Source organism: Moschus berezovskii, chromosome X (assembly GCF_049115385.1).
Source record: "Moschus berezovskii isolate FMDL1 chromosome X, NW_MosBer_1.0, whole genome shotgun sequence".
Classification (NCBI taxonomy): domain Eukaryota; kingdom Metazoa; phylum Chordata; class Mammalia; order Artiodactyla; family Moschidae; genus Moschus; species Moschus berezovskii.
In genome coordinates, this window is record NC_142488.1 from 129567397 (window position 1) to 129573067 (window position 5671).

The 5671-nt window shown below is 41.5% G+C and overlaps 1 pseudogene; it reads right to left on the reverse strand.

The window, feature by feature from the left end:
• Positions 1–3447: 3447 nt before the first annotated feature.
• On the reverse strand, positions 3448–3701 carry LOC148773459 (small ribosomal subunit protein eS27-like pseudogene; annotated as a pseudogene).
• Positions 3702–5671: the final 1970 nt, after the last annotated feature.

A 5671-nucleotide genomic window follows, 5' to 3' on the forward strand; every position in this document is an offset into this window, starting at 1 on the left:
AGTGTGCAGCAAAGTGATTCAGTTATACATATGCATATATTCATTCTTTTTCACATTATTTTCTCATATAGGCTATCATAGAATATTGAATGGAGTTCACTGTGCAATATAGGAGATCTTTGTTGGTTATCTAAAAAATGGATATTTTTCAACAAAAGTGTAGGACCTCTAGATTGATTCCCCAGAGGCTGTTGTTGGCCATGTTTTGTTAGTTACTTAGTTAATGGATTTTCTAGACTCATTGTGTAAAGTCTGTTGTCCCTAAAGCATGTAGCTACTAATGTCTTTGCTCAGGTTTTAGAAAATTCTGTTTTTAATTTTTAAGCCTGTCTCTTAGGGGTCAGCCCTATGTCACCATATCTTTGTGAGCAGGCAAGGACTGGGTAGACATATGCTTAAAAATCCTGAGAAGGTAAGTATTCCACCTTTTCAGATGGATTTCTGTGGGTTGGATGTTACATTCAAAGTTCAGGCAGTTTACAAGTATTTCTCAGCTTCTATTTTCTATCAGGCCCTCTCATGTCTCTTCTGTTGCATTTCACCAGGAACTTAAGGGGAGCAAGGACTCTGTCTGCTGTCTCAGCATTCAGGCAGCTTTGAGCATGAGCACGGCCTTCTAGACTGCCAGGGACACGTGGGAGTTGGGCAAGGCCCACCACAGTTGTTTCATTTCCTAGATTTTCCAGTTGAGTTTAAGGCTAGTCTGTCAGTCTAGCTAGGCAGGTTGGGCTGTCATCCTCCCATTCATTTGTCACCAAGATCAGCTCTGTTTCCTACAAGTCCTAGGAGCACAGGGTTTTTTTCTGCTGCACTCCAAACCAATTCAGCCACCTCTGACCACAAAGTTGTTGCTTGTATGGCTGGTCCTACCCTAATATAATTGCTGTGCTAATAGATGGAGAGGAGAGAGAAGCAGCCCCACACTAAAAACGTTGAATTCCTACTGTTCTGACCTGAGTTTCAGTCGTTTTCTTCAATAAACAATAAATAATTCTAAATTTATTATATGCCCTTTCTCGATTTCCATGGTCCAGAGATGGGTGTCTTATCAGTTTGGGCCTGAGCTATAATTGCTTCTGTGCATGCATGCTCAGTTGCTCAGTCATGCTCAACTCTTTTGCAGCCCCATGAACTGCAGCCCACCAGGCTCCTATGTCCATGGGATTCTCCAGGCAAGAATACTGGAGTGGGTTGCCATGCCCTCCTCCAAGGGATCTTCCTGACCTAGGACTCGAACCCAGGGCTCCTGTACCGCAAGCAGATTCTTTACTGTCTGAGCCACCAGGGAAGCCCATAATTGCTTTTAGGAAAGAATATTTGCTGACCTCCTTTGGCCATCACTCACAATAGCCTTTATTTTTTTTTATTGGAGGCTAATTATTTTACAATATTTTATTGGTTTGTTTTGCCATACATTGACATGAATCCGCCCTGGGTGTATATGAGTTCCCCTTTCTGAACCCCCCTCCCATTTCCCTCCTCTCATTATCCTCCCTCTGGGTCATCCCCGCACACCAGCACCGAGCATCCTGTATCATTCATTGACCCTGAACAATTAATCTCCAAAATATACAAGCAGCTCCTGCAGTTCAATTCCAGAAAAATAAATGACCCAATCAAAAAATGGGCCAAAGAACTAAACAGACATTTCTCCAAAGAAGACATACAAATGGCTAACAAACACGTGAAAAAATGCTCAACATCACTCACAATCAGGGAAATGCAAATCAAAACCAAAATGAGATACCATTACACACCAGTCAGAATGGCTGCTATCACCATAGCCTTTAATGCTGCATTCTTGCCCTATCACATTTCAGTCCTTACAAAGCAACCAGATCATATTCCTTCCCTACTTACAACACAGCACTGGTTTTCCATAACACTAAAAATAAAATCTAAACTCCTTAATGTGGCCTACAGGGTCCTGTATGATCTGGCCTCTGCTAGCCCCTCAAATCTCCTACCTCTCCCCCCACTGCTGTCCCCAGTCCCCACTTTACACCTGAGCCCCCATTCCCTTCTTTCCATCCCAGCTGACATACATGTTTTCTACTTCTCTCTGCACTTGTACTTGCTGTACTCCCCGACCCCGAAATGCACAATGACTGCCTTCTTCTCATCACTTAGATCTCATCTCCTCGGAGATGTCCTTCTACTCCACTCAAGCTGAAACATCCCCTTCAGTCACAGAGCTCCAATTTATTGTGTTCCCTGCACTTACTGTGGGCAGGAATAACAGTGTTGGTGCAAGGTTACTGCTTGAGCCAAATCTTGCTGCAACAGGCCCTGGGAGGACCGGGTATTTGTATTCTCTAGCACCTAGAACTGTGACTGCCACGTAGTAGGTGAATGTTGGGCATTTTTAATATATAAATAAAAAAATGTATACTGGATATCTTTCCATATTTTTATCATTTTTGTAATGGCTGCATATTTTCCCATTGTAAAATGCACCATTGTTCGCTCTCTTGAACATCTTATTACTATAACAACTCAGTGTTGTGTGAGTTGTGGGAATGGACTTTGGAATTAGACAAACTTGGGTTTGAACCCTGGATTAACTACTTACAACCTATGGAATTTCATACCAGTTCTTACCCTCTCTGTGTCTAACCCAGTTTCTTATCTATAATAATAGTATCTGTCTCACAGAGTTGTAGGGAGGAATAAATGACAGGAACTAAGGGGCTTGGGATTGTGCCATGCTCCTAGGAAATAGAAGTGAAATTGCTTTATTTTGCTTTTGTGTGAAGTGGAAAAGTCACTCCCTAAAGCTTTCCCCTCCTTGGCAATCCTTCATAAGAAACACATATCCCAACCCAAACAGACTTAACTGAACCTCTCCCTTCTTTTTCATGTGACTTTCCCATTACACAGACTGATGGAATATGGGACCCCTGCACTACGTCAGCAGCCGCAGGTGCCCAGTGAAGAGGAATAAAGATGTGCCCAAGCACATTAGGTGAATAAATGCAAAATGGAGGCTGAAAAATACCTTCTGCTCCTCCTGCCAGGACTAGCAGACTGTGGAATTCCTAGAACCCCAGGAAATTGTGAAATAAAGTGACAGGTTGTGGTTTTATTGAAAATTGTCCATGTAAATGGTCAACCACACTCCAGCCACCACTGTGGCTGTATCTCTGGTGTCTGGAACCTTGGTCTTAAATCAAGAAAATGGTAAAGCAGCAGTGGACTAGCTCACTTGCCAAGAAGAAAAGAAGCATGTTCTCCGGACTCTGAAAATCAATGTTCTTGGCTTTTGCCCATAATCAACACTTTATTGAAAAGTTAACACCAAAACAGGAGGCTTCTACTGTATCCCTTACCAAAATTAAATATAATTACCTTATCTTGATAGATTAAGTAGAATTATGGAACTGATAAGGAACTAATACGGAACTGATTTCTGTTGTATCACTCAAATTCAGGAAATTGTGTGGGTCATTAGCGTTGCTTTCTTCTAAATGAACACCCTTCTGTGAGCCTGACCTTCCCTCCCGTAGGTTGGTACAACTCTGTTGAACAAGCTGCACAAAGGACCACTATCTGAGAATGGCTGCAGACCATGGAAATCCTGTAGCAACATGGACATTTTACATCTATAAAATAAGTATATGGACATGGAACAAGTCATTTATTTTTATCCTTTTCCCCTTCTTTTCCAAGGATGAATGTAGTAACTCTCTAGCCAAAGGCATGTTGATTCTTTCACAGCCCCGCCTACCCATCTCTCATGTTTATATTCTAAATACATGTTTTACGTCCAGATGGGAGAAGGATGAAAGGGAGGAGGACAAAGAAATATTTATTTGATTTATGTCTTATCTTGCAGAAAATTGATGCTGCTGGAAAATGAAATTTTATAGCTCAGATTTTTCTTAAGCAGAATCTTTTAAAATCAGAAAAAAAAGAGGTCAATTTTATATGTGGTAATACTACTAACAGAAGGTTAACGTCAGATAACAAAATCTGGATAAATCTGGCTTCCTGTCATGTAACTCAGATGGGTAGGCTCTCCCCTTTCTGACATACAAGGCATCCTGACCCAACGTAGTGCATCACCTGGGAATTTGGTTTGATCGTATCTTGCACCTGAGCACTCGTTTGTGATGTCTTGTCCTGCAGGTAACCAGGCGAGGCTCCCTCCAGTCCAAGTGTCAGGGGGATCCCTTTCTGGTGTCATCTTATTCTGCACAATATCAACCAAACTAGACCATTAGACCTATGACATCCCTTCCCTCCAACCTCAGCACAGCACACACTAGATTATAAAGGGAGAATACGAAATTATTCACAGAAGAAGGAGAGAAAGTGAGCGTAAATAGACGTCATGGTCTTTGGTAACCTAATCACAGAAGGGACTCCAGTCACTTTTGCCATATCTGTTCATTAGAAGTGTTACAGGAATTCCTTGGTGTTCCAGTGGTTAGGACTCTGTGATTTCACTGCCCAGGGCACAGGTTCATGGTGGGTGAACTAAGATCCCATAAGCTTTATGTTAAGGCGAAAAAAAAAAAAAAGAATGTGGGGATCCATGAAGCCATTTTAGAGACTATCTGCTATATCTAATACTCAATGAAGGGGCTACTGAAACCCAGTGAGAGAGGGATGGTCTTTTCAATATGTGATGCTGGGTTCATTGCATATCCATATGGAAAATTAACCATGATCCTCAAAAATTAACTTGATATACATATTAGTTAGACCAAAATGTAAAAGGCAAAACAATAAAATTTCTAAAACAGAGTATCAGAAAATGCCTCCATAACCTTGAGTTAGACAAAAATTTAAAACAAAGCATGAAGAATACTAACTACAGATGAAAAGACTGATAAAGTGGACTTCATTACAATTATGAATTTATTAATGATTTTAACTAAAATATTAAAAAGTAGAGTATTAGCTTAATTAGCACTATCTACTAAAACAATGTAACAACAGTTTATTTCTCACTCACATTATAGTCTAATGTGGATTGATTCTCTTCTAAGGAATGACTCAAGGACTCAAAGCACTTCCATATGGTGGCTTTAAGGTCACCTAGACCCACTCCAGTACTCTTGCCTGGCAAATCCCATGGATGGAGGAGCCTGGTAGGCTGAAGTCCATGGGGTGGCTAGGAGTCGGACACGACTGAAGCGACTTAGCAGCAGTAGCAGCAGTATTACCCAAACAGCAAACAGGGAAAAAAGTTTGGAAGAGACAAACCGGATACTCACCCATCTCAGTGCAGAAGTAACACATATCATTTCTGCTCAAACTCCATAGAGTAGAACTAGTCCATGGCAATCCAGCTGCAAAGAAGAAGCTGGGAAGTGCAGAGCAGCTCAAGACTGTGGGCACTAACAGACTCCCCCAAGATGAGGAAACAGAAAGCAAACTATGGATCACTTTGGACAGTTATTATTGTGTTTGTGTGTGTGTGTGTATGTGGGGGCTCACTTGTGTCTGACTCTTTGTTACTCCATGGACTATAGCCCGCCAGGCTCCTCTGTCCATGGAATTCTCAAGGTAAGAAAAACGGAGTGGATAGCCATTCCTTTCTCCAGGGGATCTTCCAGGCCCAGGGATCAAACCCACATCTCCTGTGTCTCCTGCATTGCAGGCAGATTCTTTACCACTTGAAGTTGAAAGAATTTTGAAGTGGATACAGAAAAATAAATGTAAA